Below are 16274 nucleotides of genomic sequence, written 5' to 3'. Positions count from 1 at the left end.
CAGACACAGACTGAGCAGCAGGGAGAGGGTTAAGTTTTTAGGTGGGTTGAAATCAGTGACAGAGTGTGAGGTTTTAAACAGGCTTTTAAAAGCACTTGTTAGGCACGCAACATTCAATCTGCAGATTTCGGTCGAATCTGACCTCTCACCAAGGACTGTATTTGATCTCCCCACATTCACTTTGCAAATTCTTCAGATCGGTAGGGGTGAAAGTCAGAATTTTCAGCCTCTGACACCCAGCCCATTGCTGAAGATGGTTTCCAGTGATGTACCGTGTCTGTGCAGAATTCACCGTAGAATTACACAGTGTTTACAGCAGAGAAACAGACCATTGGGCCCAACAGGTACATGTCGGAGTTTATTGTGCACACAAGCCTCCACCCTTTATCCAATCATATCCTGCTAATCCTTTCTCCCCTATGTACTTATCTGGTTTCCCTTACAGGCACTGTACTATTCACCATAACTCCTCCATGTTTGCCAAGCTCCACATTCAAAGTCTATGGGTACAGAGGTATCTCCTGAATTCCTTATTGGGTTTGTTCGTGCGTAGCTTATATTTATTGTTATGCATGTAAACATTATAACTGTGTAAGAATTGCCACCAGAGGGCGCACCTGTTGGAGGCCTAAGGGTCACCTGCACACCTCGAGCAAGTGACTATAAAAGGTTGTCTGCCATGCTGCTCAGGCACTCTTGAGTTTTAATACAGAGACTAAGGTCACATCAGTTTAAGCTTACAGTACTCAGTCTTGTGGAGTTATTCGAAACATAATATTTATGACCTCTAATTTTGGACTCCCAACCAATCTACCCTAAAAAAAAACCTTCATAATATTAAAGATCTCTGTTTGATCATAGGTTAGTTAGTAATTGAGTAAACCTCCCTCTACACTATCCCATCAAACGGCCTGTGGGTTTGATACATTGGACGTCTATTTCCAATCTGCCTGAAGAAACCCGTGTAAATAAGATATCTTGGACCCTGAATGGTCACAGTGCTGATAGCCTGGGAATCACGTCTTATCTCCGTAATTTTCTGAATGCATTATTCGGCACTTGCAGAGATTCCATGCAGTGCTTTCCTCTTCACAGTTCCTGTGTTTTCCAAAACATCGCCCAGTCTCATTCCTCCTCCGAACATGTGCCCTCGAACACCCTGATCCTAAAGAGAAACAAGACCCGGATATGAAGCTGTGATTGATGCAGTATGTTTTATTTCTAAGTACAGCCCATTATCATACAACAGTAATTCAGTGTCAGGGCTTACAGGACCTAAACAATCAAACAGAACCTGCTTCCCGTGAAGGAAGGTTTCATTCAGTGAGAACTTGGAGAGCTCGGGCTGATGGGAATCAGTCACTGGACCTTTCACTGTCGTCATGACTGGTGAATTATTCCAAATAGAGATTCATTCTGAGGGTTTGCAGGAGGTGTTTACTGCTGTTAAATACCAGAATCAAATAATCAGAATGCACCAATTTAAAAAGAAAATTCAGCACTTTCTGGGGAGGTGAATGGCCCAGATACATTGGTACTGAACAGTATTTAGAAAGGAACAGAACAAGGGGAAGGTGGAACACAGACATGCAAACAGATCGACAGACATACATAAGATAGGTGCACACACAGACCCATACACACACAGACCCACATACACAGAACCACACACACACACACAGAGACAGGTGCACACACACATCTGTAACTGGTGAGAAGCTAGGAGCTGTGGATGAACAGAGAGATTTCGGGGCCTAAGTAGTTAAATCAGTGAAAGCTCGGGGACAGGTACAAAAATAACAAAGGGCTCGTGGATTGTTGGTGCTCCAGCTGTACAGAGCTCTGGAAAGACCCCATCTGGATAACTACATTCAGTTCTGGGAACCACACCTCAGGGAGTGTATATTGCCCTTGGAGGGAGCACAGCACTTATTCACCAGACTGTTACTTGGGCCCCAAGGGTTAAATTATGAGGAGAAATTACATAAACTGGGCTTGAATTCCCGGAATACAGAAGGTTATGGGGTGAGTCCATTTGATTCAGGTTTTTAGGATGTGGAAAGGAATTGTTAAGGTAGAAAGAGAGAAACTTTTTCTGTTAGTGGAGAATTTCAGGAGAAGGGGACACAACCTGAAAATGAAAGCCAGGCCTTTCAGGAGAGAAGTTAGGAAACACTTCTTCACAAAAAGGGTGATCGAAGTGTGAGATTCTCTCACACAAAAAGCAGCAGGTGCTTGCACATGAAATAAATTTAAATCCCAGATCAATAGATGTTTGCCAGGCAACGGTGTAAAAGGATACAGAGCCACGGCAGATCAACGATGATCTCACTGAATGGGGGAACAGGCTCGAGGGGCTGAATGGCCTGCTCCTGTTCCTACCTCTACTTTATACAGAATGTCAGCATCGAGCACTCCCAGGGCCGGTACAGTACAGAGCTCCCTCTACCTTACCTTGGCATTACCAATGTTACTCTGTTCCCCGCCCTGCTCTCTACCATGTCTGTTCCTGAGGTAATCAACTTCAAAATAGAAAATTAGGGGCACACCATTGAGATGTTTCAGATAATAAACATCAGTAAAAGGTGCACAACCTTCAAATTAAAACTGGGCCGTTCAGGTGTGATGTCAGGAAGCACTTGTTCACACAGAGGGTACCACAAATCTGGAATTCGCTCCCAAAAATCTGTTGAGGCTGGAACGCACTTGGAAAATCCAAGACTCAGGTTGATATATTTTAGTTAGGTAGGGTTCTGTGTTTCTGTCTATAGACACACATAAATAAATAAACACATACATACACATGCAGAAACACAGACACACAAATGCAGAAACATAAGTACAGAAGCAGACAGACACATATACCCACACATGCAGGCACGCACGCACACACAGAAATATATACCCACACATACAGAAGCACATACATCAATCATCATACGCAGTCCCTTAGAGTCAAAGAAGGCTTGCTTGCATTCTTAAAATGAATCCTTACGTGGCTTAACAGTCCAATCTGAGAGCCACAGTCCATGACACATGTGGGACAGATAGTCGTTGAGGGAAAGGAAGGGTGGGACTGGTTTGACGCACGCTCTTTCCGCTGCTTGCGCTTGATTTCTGCATGCTCTCAGGCGATGAGACTCGAGGTGCTCAGTGCCCTCCCGGATGTACTTCCTCCATTTAGGAGGGTATTTGATCAGGGACACCCAGGTGGCGGTGGGGATGTTGCACTTTATCAGGGAGGCTTCGAGGCTCTCCTTGTAACGTTTCTTCTGCCCATCTTTGGTTTATTTGCCATGAAGGAGTTCCGAGTAGAGCGCTTGCATAGGGATTCTCATGTCTGGCATGCGGACAATGTGGCCTGCCCAGCGGAGCTGATCAAGTGTGGTCAGTGCTTCAATGCTGGGAAAAAAATACACAGACCGACAGAAACACACCCGCAGAAACAGACTCACATATACAGAAAAACACGTGCACATACGCAGACAGACCAGGAGAGAACGGGTTATGTCTGAAGTGAAAATAAACCAGAGAGATTTTAAATAGGCTTTTGAAGGCACTTCATCGGCATGCAACAGCTAGTCTGCCGATTTCACAGAATCCTCGAATGGTTACAGCACAGAAGGAGGCCATTTATCCCGTGCCAGCTCTCTGCAAGAGTATCTCAGCTAGTCCCACTCCCCCGTCCTTTCCCCGTAGCATTGCAAGATATAGGGCCTTGTTTGGTACAAATCTGACCTCTCACCAAGGACTGTGTCTGAACTCCCCACATCCAGTTTACAGAAGATCTCTAGATTGGTCGGGGTGTAAGGTCGAAGGTTTGACCCGTGACACATCCCATTGCTGAAGATTGTTTCGAGAGCTGCACTGTGACTTTTCAGAATTCACCATAGAATGACATTGAATTTATAACAGAGAAACAGGCCATTCGGCCTAACTAGTTCCTGCCGGAGTTTACTCTCCAGATGGGTCTCCAACCATCTTACTACACCTCACCCAATCATCATATATTTCTATTCCTTTCTGCCTCATGTACTCAGCTGGCTTCCCCTTAAAGGCACACTGCCATTCACCTTAACTACTCGATGTGCTAGCAAGCTCTATATTCTAACCTCTGGGATTGAAGAGCTTTCTCCTGAATTCCTGATTGGATTTATTAGTGAGCATCGAATATTTATGACCACTAGTTTTGGACCCCCACACCTGGTAAAATCATCCCAACATCGACCCAATGTAAGCCCTTCATAACGTTCAACAACTCTATCGTGTATTTCACTCATTTTATAAATGTGCCAACATTTTTCCCCCTGGTTTGCCTCCACTGCTAGGCGGTCTGGAGAATAACCTTTTTATCATTAATTTAATGTGAAACTTGCTCCCGTGAGACATTTGTGTCCTATATGGAAATCCGTTCAGCAGGTCAGCAGGAATTGCTTGCCAAATATTCAAACATTTCAGATAAAATTATAAAATGACCGAACTGCTTCAGAAACAGAGACCGACTATTAAAAATAATGAAAAACAAGGCTCAGTAGATTAACGGAGAAGTACATCGGAGGCAACTTGTACATATGCGGGTGGATGTGTTACTGAACCATGTAATGTAATAAAATGAGTTGGGAAATGGGGCTCGATTAGATGTGGGACACACGTTAGAATCTAAAGCAAACTTCCCTCTGGATTAACCGCTAAATCTTGCAGATCTCCATGCCCCTGGTGAGACCCGGCACATCCTGGGAAGCACATTTTAAAACTGGGGGTGCAGAATATGTGATCAGCTCATGCAATGTGTTTAGAGCACGGGCTGGGCTCTGTGTTAAAGTCTTTGCTTCATGCAGTCCTGTTACATCAGGAATCCTGGCAGATAGAGAGAGAAAACGGGAGAAGTGGGAGAGTGAGAGACACAGGGGCAGAGAGGGAAGAAACAGAGACAGAATGGAGAAAGACAGAGGGAGAGACAAAGATAGCAAGAGAGAAGGGAGAGTAAGATAAAGAAAGACTAACAGCGAAGGGGACAGTGTGAGGAAACAAGCAGCAAAATAAGTGAGACACACAGGGAGAGAGACAAGAATCCAAGGGAGTTGGAGAGAGAGAATGAGGCAGAGTTTTAGAGAGGAAGGAAAAAGGAAACAGCGGCTGGGATGGCGAGAGAGAGACTGGGGCAGAGAGAAGAGAGAGAAACAAAAGAGGTGGAAAGAGGGACTAAGCGTGAAGCAGAAAGACGGACCACGAAGCAGAGATTAGAAAGGCAGAGTCAGACAGCGAGACAGAGAGAAATGAGAGGTAAAGAGAGGAGAGAAAAGGTGAATGAGAGAGAGAGAGAAAATGAGGCGGGGAGAGAAAGCAATTGATAAAAAGAAACAGAGGTGGAGAGAAGAGAGTGAGGCAGAGAGAGAGAGAGACAGAGATAGAGAGAGAGACAGCGAGAGAGAGATAAAATGATTCAGATTGTGAAAGAGAGAAATAAAGGAAATAGAGGAACTACGCGATAGAGAGAGAAAAAATCTCCCTAGACACTGTCCCATCAAACGGTCTGTGGGTCTATTTCCAATCTGCCTGAAGAGACCTGTTCAAGTGAGATATCTTGGACCCTGAAGAGTCAGTGTCAACACTCTGGTACACATGTCTTATAGAATTACCTTTTTGAATGTGCTGTTAGGCGCTGCAGAGATTCCCTGCAGTGATTTCCTCTTCACACTTCCTGCGATTTCCAAATCATCGCCAAACCTCATTCCACCCCCGAACTCCATATCCTCGGCCACTGATCCTAATGAGAAACAAGACACGGATATGAAGCTGTGTTTAATGCAAGAAGTTTTATTTCTGAGTACAGCCCATTATTCTGACAGTAGTAATACACGGTCAGGGATTTTATGGGACCAAAACAATCAAACAGAGCCTGCTCCTTGCGAAGGAAGGTTTCATTCAGTGAGATCTTGGAGAGCTCGGGCTGGTGGAAATCCGATACTGGACCTTTCACAGCTGCGGTCTGCAACATCGGGACCCACCGGGGAAGGATAGTGGGACAGACAGATACGTAGGGTGAGCTGGCGCAGTTGCTGGGACTAGTGAACTATTCCAACTAGTGATTTAGTTGCTGAGGGTTTGTAGGACTTGTTTACTGCTGTTAAATACCAGAATCAAATTAATCAGAATGCACCAATTTAAACAGAGAATTTTGCATTTTCTGGGGAGGTGAATGGCCCAGACACATTGATACTGAACAGTATTTAGAAATGAATGGAACAAGGGAAAAGTGCAACACAGATATACACACAGAGATCCACACACAGAGACAGGTGCACACACACACACAGACCCACACACACACACACACAGACCCCCACACACACACAGACCCACACACACACACAGACCCACACACATCTGTAACTGGCGAGAAGCTAGGAGCAGTTCAGAGCTCCCTCTACAGTACCCTGTCATTACCAATGTTACTCTGTTCCCCCTCCCTGCTCTATACCATTTCTGTTCCTGCGGTTATAAACTTCAATATAGAAAATTATGGGCGACACCATTAAGATGTTTAAGATAATTGAGAGATAATACTTCATCTGGTGCGAGAGTTCAGAAAAAGATGCACAACCTTCACGTTAAATCTTGGCCACTCAAAAGTGTGATGTCAGGAAGCAGAAATCTGGAATTCTCTGCCTGAAATCTGTTGACGCTGGAGCCCAATTGAAAACTTCAAGACACAGATTGATAGATTTTTGTTAGGTAGAGTTCTGTATGTCTGTATATAGACAGATATACAAACAGACACACAGGCAGAAACACATCCACACACATATACCCACATATAGAGACACACATACCCACACTGAAACACACCTAAACACACATACCCACATATACAGAAACACATACCCACACAGACAACACATACCACACTCGCAAACGGACCAGGAGAGAATGGGTTAGGGCTGTAGTGGATTGAAACCAGTGAGAGAGGTTTTAAACAGGCTTTTGAAGGCACTTGATCAGCACGCAACAGTCAGTCTGCCGATTTCATACAATCCTAGAATGGGTACATAGCAGGAGGACATGCGGGTCGTCACTGCTCTCTGCGAGAGTATCTCAGCTAGTCCCACTCATAGAATCATTGAAAATTACAGCGTGGCAGGAGGCCATTTCAGCCCATTGTGTCCACGCCGGCCAAACAAGAGCTCTCCAGCCTAATTCCACTTTCCAGCTCTTTGTCCGTATCACTGCAGGTTACGGCACTTTAAGTGCACGTCCAAGTATCTTTTAAATGTGGTGAGGGATTCTTCCTCTACCATCCTTTCAGGCAGTGAGTTCCAGACCACCACCACCTTCTAATTGACGAAATTTCACCTCATATCTCCTCTAAACCTCCCCCTAATTACTTTAAATCTATATCCCCTGTTTGTTGACCCCGCTATAGAGGGACAACAGGTCCATCCTGTCTACTTTATCCAGGTACCTCATAATTATATACACCTCAATCAGGTTTCCCCTCAGCCTCCTCTGTTCCAATGATCACAGACCGAGGAGAGCTAGCATGGGACCTGAGCGATGGGGATAAAAGGAGCAGTGACCCCAGGCCTGAGATCAGAGAGGGACCTGAGCGATGGGGATAAAAGGAGCAGTGACCACAGGCCTGAGATCAGAGAGGGACCTGAGCGATGGGGATAAAAGGAGCAGGGACCCCAGGGCTGAGATCAGAGAGGGACCTGAGCGATGGGGATAAAAGGAGCAGTGACCCCAGGCCTGAGATCAGAGAGGGACCGGAGCGATGGGGAAAAAGGAGCAGTGACACCAGGCCTGAGATCAGAGAGAGACCTGAGCGATGGGAATAAAAGGAGCAGTGACCCGAGGCCTGAGATCAGAGAGGGACCTAAGCGATGGGTATAAAAGGAGCCGGGACCCCAGGCCTGAGATCAGAGAGGGACCTGAGCGATGGGGATAAAAGGAGCAGTGACTCCAGGCCTGAGATCAGAGAGGGACCTGAGGGATGCGGATAAAAGGAGCAGGGTACCCAGGCCTGAGATCAGAGAGGGACCTGAGCGATGGGGATAAAAGGAGCAGTGACCCCAGGCCTGAGCTCAGAGAGGGACCTGAGCGATGGGGATAAAAGGAGCAGGGTACCCAGGCCTGAGATCAGAGATGGACCTGAGCGATGGGGATAAAAGGAGCACTGTCCCCAGGCCTGAGATCAGAGAGGGACCTGAGCGACGGGGATAAATGGAGCAGAGTACCCAGGCCTGAGATCAGAGAGGGACCTGAGCGATGGGGATAAAAGGAGCAGTGACCCCAGGCCTGAGATCAGAGAGGGACCTGAGCGATGGGGATAAAAGGAGCAGTGACCCCAGGCCTGAGATCAGAGAGGGACCTGAGCGATGGGGATAAAAGGAGCAGTGACCCCAGGCCTGAGATCAGAGAGGGACCTGAGCGATGGGATAAAAGGAGCAGGGTACCCCAGGCCTGAGATCAGAGATGGACCTGAGCGATGGGGATAAAAGGAGCAGGGTACACAGGCCAGAGATCAGAGAGGGACCTGAGCGATGGGGATAAAAGGAGCACTGTCCCCAGGCCTGAGATCAGAGAGGGACCTGAGCGATGGGATAAAAGGAGCACTGTCCCTAGGCCTGAGATCAGAGAGGGACCTGAGCGATGGGGATAAAAGGAGCAGTGACCCCAGGCCTGAGATCAGAGAGGGACCTGAGCGATGGGGATAAAAGGAGCAGTGACCCCAGGCCTGAGATCAGAGAGGGACCTGAGCGATGGGGATAAAAGGAGCGGGGACCCGAGGCCTGAGATCAGAGAGGGACCTGAACGATGGGGATAAAAGGAGCAGTGACCCCAGGCCTGAGATCAGAGAGGGACCTGAGCGATGGGATAAAAGGAGCAGTGACCCCAGGACTGAGATCAGAGAGGGACCTGAGCGATGGGGATAAAAGGAGCGGGGACCCGAGGCCTGAGATCAGAGAGGGACCTGAGCGATGGGGATAAAAGGAGCAGTGACTCCAGGTCTGAGATCAGAGAGGGACCTGAGCGATGGGGATAAAAGGAGCAGTGACTCCAGGTCTGAGATCAGAGAGGGACCTGAGCGATGGGGATAAAAGGAGCAGTGACTCCAGGTCTGAGATCAGAGAGGGACCTGAGCGATGGGGATAAAAGGAGCAGGGACTCCAGACCTGAGATCAGAGTGGGACCTGAGCGATGGGGATAAAAGGAGCAGGGTACCCAGGCCTGAGATGAGAGAGGGACCTGAGCGATGGGGATAAAAGGAGCACTGTCCCTAGGCCTGAGAACAGAGAGGGACCTGAGCGATGGGGATAAAAGGAGCACTGTCCCCAGGCCTGAGATCAGAGAGCGACCTGAGCGATGTGGATAAAAGGAGCAGTGACTCCAGACCTGAGATCAGAGAGGGACCTGAGCGATGGGGATAAAAGGAGCAGGGTACCCAGGCCTGAGATCAGAGAGGGACCTAAGCGATGGGAATAAAAGGAGCACTGTCCCTAGGCCTGAGATCAGAGAGGGACCTGAGCGATGGGGATAAAAGGAGCAGGGACCCCAGGCCTGAGATCAGAGAGGGACCTGAGCGATGGGGATAAAAGGAGCAGTGACCCCAGGCCTGAGATCAGAGAGGGACCTGAGCGATGGGGATAAAAGGAGCAGGGACCCGAGGCCTGAGATCAGAGTGGGACCTGAGCGATGGGGATAAAAGGAGCAGTGACCCCAGGCCTGAGATCAGAGAGGGACCTGAGCGATGGGAATAAAAGGAGCACTGTCCCCAGGCCTGAGATCAGAGTGGGACCTGAGCGATGGGGATAAAAGGAGCAGTGACCCCAGGCCTGAGATCAGAGAGAGGCCTGTGCGATGGGGATAAAAGGAGCAGGCTACCCAGGCCTGAGATCAGAGAGGGACCTGAGCGATGGGGATAAAAGGAGCACTGTCCCGAGGCCTGAGATCAGAGAGGGACCTGAGCGATGGGGATAAAAGGAGCACTGTCCCTAGGCCTGAGAACAGAGAGGGACCTGAGCGATGGGGATAAAAGGAGCACTGTCCCCAGGCCTGAGATCAGAGAGCGACCTGAGCGATGGGGATAAAAGGAGCAGTGACTCCAGACCTGAGATCAGAGAGGGACCTGAGCGATGGGGATAAAAGGAGCAGTGACCCCAGACCTGAGATCAGAGAGGGACCTGAGCGATGGGGATAAAAGGAGTAGTGACCCCAGGCCTGAGATCAGAGAGGGACCTGAGCGATGGGGATAAAAGGAGCAGGGACCCGAGGCCTGAGATCAGAGAGGGACCTGAGCGATGGGGATAAAAGGAGCAGTGACCCCAGGCTTGAGATCAGAGAGGGACCTGAGCGATGGGGAAAAAAGGAGCGGGGACACGAGGCCTGAGATCAGAGAGGGACCTGAGCGATGGGGATAAAAGGAGCAGTGACCCCAGGCCTGTGATCAGAGAGGGACCTGAGCGATGGGGATAAAAGGAGCAGGCTACCCAGGCCTGAGATCAGAGAGGGACCTGAGCGATGGGGATAAAAGGAGCAGTGACCCCAAGACTGAGATCAGAGAGGGACCTGAACGATGGGGATAAAAGGAGCGGGGACCCGAGGCCTGAGATCAGAGAGGGACCTGAGCGATGGGGATAAAAGTAGCAGTGACCCCAGGCCTGAGATCAGAGAGGGACCTGAGCGATGGGGATAAAAGGAGCGGGGACCCGAGGCCTGAGATCAGAGAGGGACCTGAGCGATGGGGATAAAAGGAGCAGGGTACCCAGGCCTGAGATCAGAGAGGGACCTGAGCGATGGGGATAAAAGGAGCACTGTCCCTAGGCCTGAGATCAGAGAGGGACCTGAGCGATGGGGATAAAAGGAGCACTGTCCCCAGGCCTGAGATCAGAGAGGGACCTGAGCGATGGGGATAAAAGGAGCAGTGACTCCAGACCTGAGATCAGAGAGGGACCTGAGCGATGGGGATAAAAGGAGCAGGGTACCCAGGCCTGAGATCAGAGAGGGACCTGAGCGATGGGGATAAAAGGAGCAGTGACCCCAGGCCTGAGATCAGAGAGCGACCTGAGCGATGGGGATAAAAGGAGCAGTGACTCCAGACCTGAGAACAGAGAGGGACCTGAGCGATGGGGATAAAAGGAGCACTGTCCCCAGGCCTGAGATCAGAGTGGGACCTGAGCGATGGGGATAAAAGGAGCAGTGACCCCAGGCCTGAGATCAGAGAGAGGCCTGTGCGATGGGGATAAAAGGAGCAGGCTACCCAGGCCTGAGATCAGAGAGGGACCTGAGCGATGGGGATAAAAGGAGCACTGTCCCTAGGCCTGAGAACAGAGAGGGACCTGAGCGATGGGGATAAAAGGAGCACTGTCCCCAGGCCTGAGATCAGAGAGTGACCTGAGCGATGGGGATAAAAGGAGCAGTGACTCCAGACCTGAGATCAGAGAGGGACCTGAGCGATGGGGATAAAAGGAACAGTGACCCCAGGCTTGAGATCAGAGAGGGACCTGAGCGATGGGGATAAAAGGAGCACTGTCCCTAGGCTTGAGATCAGAGAGGGACCTGAGCGATGGGGATAAAAGGAGCAGTGACCCCAGGCTTGAGATCAGAGAGGGACCTGAGCGATGGGGATAAAAGGAGCAGTGACCCCAGGCCTGAGATCAGAGAGGGACCTGAGCGATGGGGATAAAAGGAGCGGGGACACGAGGCCTGAGATCAGAGAGGGACCTGAGCGATGGGGATAAAAGGAGCAGGGACCCGAGGCCTGAGATCAGAGAGGGACCTGAGCGATGGGGATAAAAGGAGCAGGGTACCCAGGCCTGAGATCAGAGAGGGACCTGAGCGATGGGGATAAAAGGAACAGTAACCCCAGGCCTGAGATCAGAGAGGGACCTGAGCGATGGGGATAAAAGGAGCAGGGACTCCAGACCTGAGATCAGAGAGGGACCTGAGCGATGGGGATAAAAGGAGGACTGACCACAGGCCTGAGATCAGAGAGAGACCTGAGCGATGGGGATAAAAGGAGCAGGCTACCCAGGCCTGAGATCAGAGAGGGACCTGAGCGATGGGGATAAAAGGAGCACTGTCCCTAGGCCTGAGATCAGAGAGCGACCTGAGCGATGGGGATAAAAGGAGCAGTGACTCCAGACCTGAGATCAGAGAGTGACCTGAGCGATGGGGATAAAAGGAGCAGGGTACCCAGGCTGAGATCAGAGAGGGACCTGAGCGATGGGAATAAAAGGAGCACTGTCCCTAGGCCTGAGATCAGAGAGGGACCTGAGCGATGGGGATAAAAGGAGCAGTGACCCCAGGCCTGAGATCAGAGAGGGACCTGAGCGATGGGGATAAAAGGAGCAGTGACCCCATGCCTGAGATCAGAGAGGGACCTGAGCGATGGGGATAAAAGGAGCAGGGACCCGAGGCCTGAGATCAGAGAGGGACCTGAGCGATGGGGATAAAAGGAGCAGTGACCCCAAGACTGAGATCAGAGAGGGACCTGAACGATGGGGATAAAAGGAGCGGGGACCCGAGGCCTGAGATCAGAGAGGGACCTGAGCGATGGGGATAAAAGGAGCAGTGACCACAGGCCTGAGATCAGAGAGGGACCTGAGCGATGGGGATAAAAGGAGCAGGGTACCCAGGCCTGAGATCAGAGAGGGAACTGAACGATGGGGATAAAAGGAGCAGTGACCACAGGCCTGAGATCAGAGAGGGACCTGAGCGATGGGGATAAAAGGAGCACTGTCCCCAGGCCTGAGATCAGAGAGGGACCTGAGCGATGGGGATAAAAGGAGCACTGTCCCCAGGCCTGAGATCAGAGAGGGACCTGGGCGATGGGGATAAAAGGAGCAGTGACTCCAGACCTGAGATCAGAGAGGGACCTGAGCGATGGGGATAAAAGGAGCACTGTCCCCAGGCCTGATATCAGAGAGGGACCTGAGCGATGGGGATAAAAGGAGCAGTGACCCCAGGCCTGAGATCAGAGAGAGACCTGGGCGATGGGGATAAAAGGAGCAGTGACTCCAGACCTGAGATCAGAGAGGGAACTGAGCGATGGGATAAAAGGAGCAGGGACTCCAGACCTGAGATCAGAGAGGGCCCTGAGCGATGGGGATAAAAGGAGCAGTGACCCCAGGCCTGAGATCAGAGAGGGACCTGAGCGATGGGGATAAAAGGAGCACTGTCCCCAGGCCTGAGATCAGAGAGGGACCTGAGCGATGGTGATAAAAGGAGCAGTGACCCCAGGCCTGAGATCAGAGAGGGACCTGAGCGATGGGGATAAAAGGAGAAGGGACCCCAGGCCTGAGATCAGAGAGGGACCTGAGCGATGGGGATAAAAGGAGCAGTGACCCCAGGCCTGAGATCAGAGAGAGACCTGAGCGATGGGGATAAAAGGAGCAGTGACCCCAGGACTGAGATCAGAGAGGGACCTGAGCGATGGGGATAAAAGGAGCAGGGTACCCAGGCCTGAGATCAGAGAGGGACCTGAGCGATGGGGATAAAAGGAGCAGTGACCCCAGGACTGAGATCAGAGAGGGACCTGAGCGATGGGGATAAAAGGAGCACTGTCCCCAGGCCTGAGATCAGAGAGGGACCTGAGCGATGGGGATAAAAGGAGCAGGGTACCCAGGCCTGAGATCAGAGAGGGACCTGAGCGATGGGGATAAAAGGAGAAGTGACCCCAGGCCTGAGATCAGAGAGGGACCTGAGCGATGGGGATAAAAGGAGCAGTGACCCCAGGCCTGAGATCAGAGTGGGAACTGAACGATGGGGATAAAAGTAGCAGTGACCGCAGGACTGAGATCAGAGAGGGACCTGAGCGATGGGGATAAAAGGAGCAGTGACCCCAGGCCTGAGATCAGAGAGGGACCTGAGCGATGGGGATAAAAGGAGCGGGGACCCGAGGCCTGAGATCAGAGAGGGACCTGAGCGATGGGGATAAAAGGAGCAGTGACCCCAGGCCTGAGATCAGAGAGGGACCTGAGCGATGGGGATAAAAGGAGCGGGGACCCGAGGCCTGAGATCAGAGAGGGACCTGAGCGATGGGGATAAAAGGAGCAGGGTACCCAGGCCTGAGATCAGAGAGGGACCTGAGCGATGGGGTTAAAAGGAGCAGTGAATCCAGGCCTGAGATCAGAGAGAGACCTGAGCGATGGGGATAAAAGGAGCAGTGACCCCAGGCCTGAGATCAGAGAGGGACCTGAGCGATGGGGATAAAAGGAGCAGTGACTCCAGGTCTGAGATCAGAGAGGGACCTGAGCGATGGGAATAAAAGGAGCAGGGACTCCAGACCTGAGATCAGAGAGAGACCTGAGCGATGGGGATAAAAGGAGCAGTGACCCCAGGCCTGAGATCAGAGAGGGACCTGAGCGATGGGGATAAAATGAGCACTGTCCCCAGGCCTGAGATCAGAGTGGGACCTGAGCGATGGGGATAAAAGGAGCAGTGACCCCAGGCCTGAGATCAGAGAGCGACCTGAGCGATGGGGATAAAAGGAGCAGGCTACCCAGGCCTGAGATCAGAGAGGGACCTGAGCGATGGGGATAAAAGGAGCACTGTCCCTAGGCCTGAGAACAGAGAGGGACCAGAGCGATGGGGATAAAAGGAGCACTGTCCCCAGGCCTGAGATCAGAGAGCGACCTGAGCGATGGGGATAAAAGGAGCACTGTCCCCAGGCCTGAGATCAGAGAGGGACCTGAGCGATGGGGATAAAAGGAGCAGTGACCCCAGGCCTGAGATCAGAGAGGGACCTGAGCGATGGGGATAAAAGGAGCGGGGACCCCAGGCCTGTGATCTGAGAGGGACCTGAGCGATGGGGATAAAAGGAGCGGGGACCCCAGGCCTGATATCAGAGTGGGACCTGAGCGATGGGGATAAAAGGAGCAGGCTACCCAGGCCTGAGATCAGAGAGGGACCTGAGCGATGGGGATAAAAGGAGCACTGTCCCCAGGCCTGAGATCAGAGAGCGACCTGAGCGATGGGGATAAAAGGAGCAGTGACTCCAGACCTGAGATCAGAGAGGGACCTGAGCGATGGGGATAAAAGGAGCAGGGTACCCAGGCCTGAGATCAGAGAGGGACCTGAGCGATGGGAATAAAAGGAGCACTGTCCCTAGGCCTGAGATCAGAGAGGGACCTGAGCGATGGGGATAAAAGGAGCACTGTCCCCAGGCCTGAGATCAGAGAGGGACCTGAGCGATGGGGATAAAAGGAGCACTGTCCCTAGGCCTGAGATCAGAGAGGGACCTGAGCGATGGGGATAAAAGGAGCGGTGACCCAATGCCTGAGATCAGAGAGGGACCTGAGCGATGGGGATAAAAGGAGCAGTGACCCCATGCCTGAGATCAGAGAGGGACCTGAGCGATGGGGATAAAAGGAGCGGTGACCCCATGCCTGAGATCAGAGAGGGACCTGAGCGATGGGGATAAAAGGAGCGGTGACCCCATGCCTGAGATCAGAGAGGGACCTGAGCGATGGGGATAAAAGGAGCAGTGACCCCAGGACTGAGATCAGAGAGGGACCTGAGCGATGGGGATAAAAGGAGCAGTGACCCCAGGACTGAGATCAGAGAGGGACCTGAACGATGGGGATAAAAGGAGCGGGGACCCGAGTCCTGAGATCAGAGAGGGACCTGAACGATGGGGATAAAAGGAGCAGTGACCCCAGGCCTGAGATCAGAGAGGGACCTGAGCGATGGGGATAAAAGGAGCAGTGACCCTAGGACTGAGATCAGAGAGGGACCTGAGCGATGGGGATAAAAGTAGCAGTGACCGCAGGACTGAGATCAGAGAGGGACCTGAGCGATGGGGATAAAAGGAGCAGTGACCCCAGGCCTGAGATCAGAGAGGGACCTGAGCGATGGGGATAAAAGGAGCGGGGACCCGAGGCCTGAGATCAGAGAGGGACCTGAGCGATGGGGATAAAAGGAGCAGTGACCCCAGGCCTGAGATCAGAGAGGGACCTGAGCGATGGGGATAAAAGGAGCAGTGACTCCAGGTCTGAGATCAGAGAGGGACCTGAGCGATGGGGATAAAAGGAGCAGGGACTCCAGACCTGAGATCAGAGAGGGACCTGAGCGATGGGGATAAAAGGAGCACTGTCCCCAGGCCTGAGATCAGAGTGGGACCTGAGCGATGGGGATAAAAGGAGCTGTGACCCCAGGCCTGAGATCAGAGAGAGGCCTGAGCGATGGGGATAAAAGGAGCAGGCTACCCAGGCCTGAGATCAGAGAGGGACCTGAGCGATGGGGATAAAAGGAGCACTGTCCCTAGGCCTGAG

General features: G+C 51.5%; 1 long non-coding RNA gene across 2 annotated transcripts in view; it reads right to left on the bottom strand.

Moving 5' to 3' along the window:
* Positions 1-349: 349 nt before the first annotated feature.
* The window catches only part of LOC139242450 (uncharacterized), a 97352-nt gene continuing 81427 nt past the window's right edge, over positions 350-16274 (bottom strand). For both annotated transcript variants that reach the window (XR_011589206.1, XR_011589205.1), the window contains exons 3-4: positions 5640-5767; positions 350-1165 (exon numbers count right to left, since the gene is read on the bottom strand). This is a non-coding gene — a long non-coding RNA (uncharacterized lncRNA). The remainder of the gene's footprint in view (positions 1166-5639; positions 5768-16274) is intronic.

The sequence above is a fragment of the Pristiophorus japonicus genome, unplaced genomic scaffold (genome assembly GCF_044704955.1).
Source record: "Pristiophorus japonicus isolate sPriJap1 unplaced genomic scaffold, sPriJap1.hap1 HAP1_SCAFFOLD_134, whole genome shotgun sequence".
In the NCBI taxonomy this organism is placed as follows: domain Eukaryota; kingdom Metazoa; phylum Chordata; class Chondrichthyes; family Pristiophoridae; genus Pristiophorus; species Pristiophorus japonicus.
This window is presented reverse-complemented; position numbering and strand designations above follow the sequence as displayed.